This window comes from Microtus oregoni, unplaced genomic scaffold, assembly GCF_018167655.1.
Source record: "Microtus oregoni isolate MIOR12 unplaced genomic scaffold, Mior012 000019F_ref0000042, whole genome shotgun sequence".
In the NCBI taxonomy this organism is placed as follows: Eukaryota; Metazoa; Chordata; class Mammalia; order Rodentia; family Cricetidae; genus Microtus; species Microtus oregoni.
Window position 1 is genome coordinate 8,794,792 of NW_024543078.1, and position 8,023 is coordinate 8,802,814.

General features: G+C 42.1%; 1 pseudogene; it reads left to right on the top strand.

Annotated features, from left to right (window-relative positions):
* Positions 1 to 4,177: 4,177 nt before the first annotated feature.
* LOC121459824 lies at positions 4,178 to 4,598 on the top strand (annotated as a pseudogene).
* Positions 4,599 to 8,023: the final 3,425 nt, after the last annotated feature.

Genomic DNA, 8,023 nt, shown 5'->3' on the forward strand with positions numbered 1-8,023 from the left:
TGGGAGTGGCTTCAGGAGCCAACTGCAAATGCAGCCTTTGTCTAGTGAATCAGAGAGAGGAGAAAGCACTGTGAGGCAACGCTGGAGGACAGACAGTCTTTAATAGATCCCTGACATAGGAAGGGAGCACACATGACTGTGTGGAATCACTTGTGGGCTCCTGACCTTAGACGAGATAGAAAGAACATGCTGGGCTCTTTCCTTAGAAGTAAGTTAGGACATTTATATTTCTTATTGAGACACATCATCTTTTGCTTTGAGGAATGAGTAGTCTGCCTCTGTCCAGCTTCCGTACCCATCACTCTGTTGAAGCTCAAGTGCCATCTCATTTGCTTTAGTGGTATGTGTCAGTGGGTGTCAAATCTGGGTATTTTTAATCTCATATCTGTTCAAATTTGACAACCAGCTCTGAAACTCCCATAGGAAAAGGGGGAAATCTCTTCCATGTGTAAGGCTAGCAAGTTCCAAACACTCCCAAGAAAGAAGTTAAGGAACGTGGCGGAAGAGAACAGGGCACATTCAACATCACAATGAAAAAGCCATCACCGTAGTCGCGACAACACAGCAACAACATAACATCGCAACATAATGGCAAACTATATAATAACAGGGAACGCAAGAGCATCATTGGTGTGCTAACTGTTCTCATATAACTACCCTATTTTGCAGTTCTTCTGAACATCTGGGTATGTATAGTAGGAGATTTACTAGATAGACACCTTGGTTCTAACAGCTGACAGTTTGCCTTTGATAAGGGCTGTGTGAATGAGCAGAGGCTAGTCCACGCACACAGGAATTGGAAGCACTGAATTTTAGACACATGCAGGGCTCTGCAGCAAAACACATTAAAGCGAAACATCCCTTGTGAATAGTTCTCTAGTTTGTAATAAAGTTACTATTCTTAAACCCCAGTGGATGCTCCCGGCGGACTGCTGTATTCCACTGGCTTAGTGATACACTCTACATTGTTTTTTTGATTCCATTGTGATGGTGGAATCAGAGGTCTAGGAGGAGGGCAGTAAGGCAGCACTGCGTGGGAGGAGCATGAGGCAAGTTTAGTGGCATCTGGTGGCTGCACTGTCCTCTTTAGGGTTGGATCACTTTGAAAGATGTGGTTCCTGCTTACACTGACATTAAATGAGCTGACACGCAGAATTGGTAGGCAGTCTAACTGAGGGGACAAAGGAGCAAATTTTACATTTAAAAACGTTCAGTTTATTCATCTGTACATTATGTACTTTGGAGTTCAGAATACTTTTATTTACTGGGTAGATGACTCTAATCCCCAGATCCCTAAACCTCCAACAGTCTGTCAGATTTCAGAGTACATGAGGCTTGGGGTTTTTAGATTAGAAAGCGAAGTATGTATATACTTGTATCTCTCTCTTTCTCTCTCTCTCATGCATGCACGCACGCGTGCGCACACACAAACACAGAGAGAGAGAGAGAGAGAGAGAGAGAGAGAGAGAGAGAGGGAGGGAGAGAGAGAGAGAGAGAGAGAGAGGAAAATAGACATTTAGTATGAACAGAAGGAACCTGTCAAAGGCCATTGAGGAAAAAACAGGAAACAGTGCATACAACAGTGTCGGACTTTGGAAGACCATGGAGAAAGGTCCTTCCTTTCCCTTCAATTTCCACACAGTCCTCTCTGGATGCACACATCAGGAACAGTTGTTAGAGCTACAAGAGAAGGTACAGCCATCCAGTCTCCTCTACATTCTACTTCTAAAGCATTGCTTACTGAGTACTCATCATGAACAAATTTACTAGGCCACGTGTTTATACTCCTAAACAAATGTTTAAGTAATGTTAAGTTATTCTACTTTGAAAGTTGCAGTGATACTTCATTTGTAGTTTAATAAATAAAGCTGGCCTGAAGATCAGAGAGTAAAACAGTCTCAATGGTCAGCCTTATAGGCCAGGCAGTAGTGACACACACCTTTAATCCCAGTAGCCACACTAGTTTGCCTTAGAAGCTGGCCGGTTGTGGTGCACACCTTTAGTCCCAGCACTAGAGGGCAATATAAGGTGGGAGAAGACAGCTCCCAGACAGACAGTCTCATTCTGAAGATTCCTGGAGGCAGGATTGCTATTTTGGACTGAGGCAGAGTTAAGAGCCAGTGGTTGTTTTGTTTTTCTGACCTTCAGGTTGAACCACAATTTCTCTCTCTGGGTTTCTTTTTTATTGATTAGTTAATTTTTAAAAATTTATTTATTAAAGATTTCTGTCTCTTCCCTGCCACCGCCTCCCATTTCCTTCCCCCTCCCCCAATCAAGTCCCCCTCCCTCATCAGCTCAAAGAGCAATCAGGGTTCCCTGCCCTGTGGGAAGTCCAAGGACCACCCACCTCCATCCAGGTCTAGTAAGGTGAGCATCCAAACTGCTTAGGCTCCCACAAAGCCAGTACATGCAGTAGGATCAAAAACCCATTGCCACTGTTCTTGAGTTCTCAGTAGTCCTCATTGTCCTCTATGTTCAGAGAGTCCGGTTTTATCCCAGGCTAATTAGAGATCCTAGAGAAGCTAAATAAGAAGGAGTACCCAAAGAAAAACATATAGGCATCCTCCTAAATATTAAGCTTCATCAAGCGATGAAAGGAGACAGAAACAGAGACCCACATTGGAGCACCGGACAGAAATCTCAAGGTCCAAATCAGGAGCAGAAGGAGAGAGAGCATGAGCGAGGAACTCAGGATCACGAGGGGTGCACCCACACACTGACACAATGGGGATGTTCTATCGGGATCTCACCAAGGCCAGCTGGCCAGGGTCTGGGTTTCTATTAATTGTGCACCAGAAAGTGAGAACACCGAGTGTCCTTAGTTGATTGCCATGGTCAGGATGACTAAGTGTGTCTATGAGAATATATCTAGAAGAGCTTATCTGAGGTATGAAGAATCATATTGAATGTGGGCAGTACGATCTCATGGGTTGGGGAGTTAGACTCAAACGAGACACAAGCTGAGCACCAATCACTCCAATTCTTGACACCCCTTGACTGAGGAAACAATGTGACCAAGTGGCCTCATGTTCTTGCCACAAGGTCTTCCCTACTATGTTCAACTTCAGCCTTCCTTGTGTTGCTTTGGTCAGGGGTTTTGTAATAACATGAAAAGTAACTAATACTTAGAGATAATAATAATAAATAATATTAACAAAAACAAACTTTATATTGATTAGAAGCAAGGCACGTTTCTAATGAAATAAATTAGGCTAGTCATCTTTTAGCATTTTCAAATGCAAAGGGGGGATAGAAAGAAACCTTTTAGAAATTGTAAAGAAGTTGCTATAGTTGACCTCGTTCTGACTCCCAGAACTTTAGCTGTCACTGCTCTGTTTCAAACCGACTATTAAGTGGTACTAGCACAAGACATGATCCTGTTTCCAGTGTCTTCACTTTGTTCCTTACAGGGTGAGCATACGTGAGGGGACACAGAGAAGCCGGAAGGGAAGGTTCTGATTCCAAAATAGGACTGTCAACATCCCCGTGTGGGATTTTAAATAAATATGCAATTATCTTAATATCACCTTTTATTTCTAAATTTGTTTTAACTGTCATGTTGTTTGTATCAGTTTGGGTGGCACATATTATATTTTAATACAGAGGTACAAATCCGGAATGGTTTCTTCCTGGAGGAAAGTTTGGTCATTTGAAATGGAGGATGAACACATTTTGTTTGTTTTGCCCATGTCTTTTTTCTTTGTGCAAACATCACCAGTTTTGGAACAGATACACATTTTCATGACTTTCAGTTATCTCTGTCTTGAAGAGTGGAACTTATGAGCCAGTCTAAACCAGTTAATATTTGATCTTGTCTGAGGATAATGACATTGTCTGGTTATAATGAAGGGTTTGGAAGAAAAAAAAAACAAAGAACACCTGGGGAGAATCTGGGGATTTCTCAGGTTGGTGTTTACTCTCTCCTGCTACCATTGAATGGCATGAGTAACCACTACTGTCACTGTCCAGAGTGTGAGGACCCTGGCTGTCTGAGACAGGTCACCACCGACAAAAGCCACAATCAGGAACAGAGAACCAGGAACTCAGCTCCAGTGAGAATGCTGATTAACATGTCCAGACCCAAGTAACCAAATCTATTGTCTTAATCATTTATTAGATTCTAGGTCTATGTGACTTTTTTCAAAGCAAGACACATTGCAGATACAGATTGGCAGACATGGCTCCCAGCGCGCTGGCTCCCGAGCCAGAGAGTCGGAAGGGCATTCGGGCCATGTTGCTGGGGCCGCCCGGGGCTGGCAAGGGGACCCAGGAGCCCAGATTGGCAGAAAACTTCTATGTCTGCCATTTGGCCACTGGAGACATGCTGAGAGCCATGGTGGCTTCAGGTTCAGAGCTGGGCAAGGAGCTGAAGGCGACGACGGATGCTGGAAAACTGATGGCTTCCCTCGGACTGTGAGGCAGGCTGAAATGCTTGAGGACCTCATGGAGAAGAGGAAGGAGAAGCTTGATTCAGTGATTGAGTTCAGCATTCCAGACTCCCTGCTGATCCGGAGGATCGCTGGAAGACAGATTCACCCCAAGAGTGGCTGGTCCTACCATGAGGAGTTCAACCCTCCAAAGGAGCCAATGAAAGATGATATCACTGGAGAGCCCCTGATCCTCAGGTCAGATGACAATGAGAAGGCCTTGAAGATCTGCCTGGAGGCTACCACACGCAGACCACCCCACTCGTGGAGTACTACAGGAAGCGGAACATTCACAGTGCCATCGATGCATGCCAGACCCCGGATGTTTGCCAGCAGGTTTTATACTGCGGAATACAATGGAGGGTAGGGTAGAGCCAAATTGAAAGCAGGGGACTCGTTTTCACCCTTGGTCCACAGGAAAGAAAACCCAATGGGAAATGTATTTCATTTTCCATACGTCCAAGAACCACTGTTGGTCTTAAAGGCAGGCGGGAAAAGAACAACTACTTTGAAAGACCGTCAATGAGCACAGAAAGTCCAGCGAACTTGGACAGAAAGATGAAGCTGACATTCAAGGGAAAGCTCAGCCTGCAGTAAATGTGGGTTTGCCTGTGTGTAGATGTGAGCTCGAGCGATGGGACTGCGGCAAGAAAGAAAATATGTTAAAGGTAAATATGAATTAGCTAGACTAAGGGAGAAAGCACTTGTATTGCCAGTGTCAATAAAGTTATTTTAAGTGAATAAATGTCAGCCGTGAAGCTCCGATGAAAGAGTGGGAGATCTGGTAGCTGGCAAGAAAACGTGGGAAGAGGGGAAGAGACATAGCAGGCTTCTAAGTGACGTTTAGGACTCGGGACCCTGTTTGGAGAATAATAGTGAACTGAAAGTGTTCTAGTCGGGCAAAGACAAGGCCAGATTGGGAGTTTGGAATGCTTGGCGTGAAGGTGTGGAGAATGGGCACAGAAGCCGACATACAATGGTCCAGACAAGAGAGTGTTTGACTACATGAGAAGCAAATAAACAGGAAAACACAGAGACTGATTTTCTTCCATCAAGGGAAATAAAATGAATACAAAACCTGCTCTTGTAAATTATTTGTGTGCTCTTTGGATAGAGACAGCGGTAGTGACATTGCCATGTTTAAGATTTCAGCAACTTGTAATTAGCCCTTCACCAAGGAAATGCTAGAGAGCCCTGCCTGCACAGTGAAAGGTGGTTGAATTCCGTTGTGATCTTGTAGAAAAGGGCACGAGGACTCTCTACATGTTAGTTCATTTATAAAACGTGAGATACTGGCTTCACCCACATTTTTGTATTAAATTGTAACTTTATAGAGTGTTGACCTCCAATGTAAATAATGAGGTTTTCTAAACAAGTCGTGTCTTTACTCCTGAGAAACTTAGTGAATTTCATGGGTGTTCTGCAGACATATAGAACAATCATTTGCACTGTGGAGTTTAGCAGTGGTTAAGACATTTATTTCATTTAGAGTAGGCTTCAGTGACTACTTTAGGTTTTGTTTTTGTGGTTTCTTTGCCAAGTGTAGGTGTTTGCCACCCTTTAGCTTCTTCTTGCATGGAGGGAACTGGAATGGTATGTAACTGTGAAGCAGGTTATTCTACAATGGCCCTGAAGCAGATGACCCAATCCAACAAATGGGAGTCAAATAACAAATAATAATAATATTAATAATGGTTCATCTTTGTCTCACCTAAAAGTACAGTGTGATTTCATGCCTTTGGTTTCTCTTGTACAATAAACATGTCCCCAGAATACCATATATATTATAAATCAAACTGATGAAAAAAAAAAAACATTGGCCATGTTTTGCATGAGAGATCATATAACTCATTTTGTACTCACAAGAACTTCAGGAGGTAAGCACTCCTGGTAATCCTATTTTCCAGTAGACATATTTGAGTCAATGAGACAAGAAATCCCTTCCAAGGGCAACGCTATTATAGAAGTGGTCTATCAGTCAGCTCCATGCTCCCTGTCTCAGCCATGGCTCTAAAAATACACTGACATCAGAACAAGAATGCTGACCTGGCTATGAGTGTGGAGCTAAATGTCCAGGGTGCTTTCCATAAAATTTATCGTCTATTGCTTCTTCCTTCTTTATTACATGTAGCAATATTCACTATTGCTTTTGCTCATCATTGATGATTTTTCATTAAATTAAATATAACTATTATTTCTTTTTTGCTATTTTTCTTATAGTTTGCAATCAGTTTTAATTACATTATCATATTTAGTGTTCCTAACCTTCGTGATAAAATATACTTCAGGACTTCAAACAATCTATTGCTTAGTTAATGCAACAGTAATCATGAACAAGATTACAATACTTAGAGAAATAGAGCCAAGGAACTTAAGCAATTAATCAGCATCTTCTAGTTTCAAACATCATAACTCTAGAGAGTGGAAATGCACAGAGGTGATCACAGTATGTTGTTCTATTTGAAGGAAGTGTTTCTTTATCTTCCAACAACTTTTCTTTAGAGACATGAATAATCAGAAAGGCTCATCCTTCACCCATGCTCTACCATTGGCTGCTTGTCTCTCAGAGGTCCTACCTGCTGCCAGGTGCTATGACACATTCTGTTCTGTGTGCAGTTCAGTCAATCTTATCACTGCATGTTTAGCATGTTCCCACTCTTCTTTTTCTTACAGAGTAATAAAATCAGTGTATGAGGCCATACACATATTCCCTTAACTATTTCTGTGGCAAAAACTAGTAAGTTTATTTTTAATATGTGCTAGACAGCTTGAATTCTCTAAAATACATTCGTTTATATTTGATATTATTCTACACGTTCAGGTAAGGAAATTACTGTTTTACCCTTGAAAAAATATGTGCAAAGGGCACAGAAATAAAATCTTTATTAGTTACTTTACTGTTTCTGTGATAGTGACCATGACCAAAAGCAATTTGGGGAATAAAGAGCTTCTTTCTCCTTACAGCTTGTAGTCTCTCATTTAGGGAAGTCAGCAGAAACTCAAGGCAGATACCAGGAAGCAAAAACTAATACAGAAGTCACAGAAGAGTGTTGATTACTGCCTTTCCTCCATGACTTGCTCAGTCTGCTTTCTGGTGATACCTAGGACTTAACGCTAGGGGTTGCACTGCCTACTGTGAACTAGACCCTCCAATGCCAATCACTAGTTGAGAAAAGGCCCCAAAGGCCTTTCAGACCAGCCTTATAGAGGCATTTTCTCAGCCAATGGTGCTCTCTTCTGCATAGCTCTAGCTTGTGCTGGGTTGACAGAAACTATCAGCACAGATTTACAACTACTTTCTAAAATACTTCTCAGGTATTCTGTGAGATAATGGCTCCATGTTTATAATTTTTTTGCTTCCATTTGTCTGGATCAGTTCTACAGTTCTACCTACTTTTTTTAGTAGGGTTAGATCTTGTTAGAGATGGTCACAACAAAGTATACGGAATGGGTAATGATGAAAATATGGTTTGAGTCACAATTTGGAGTCTTGAGCTAAAAATTCAAGTTGGTTCAGGCTTGGCTTCTTTGGAAACTGTGACAGAATATTCTCACTGTGTAGAGAGCTTCTTCTCCCAATTTCTGCACGTCATCTT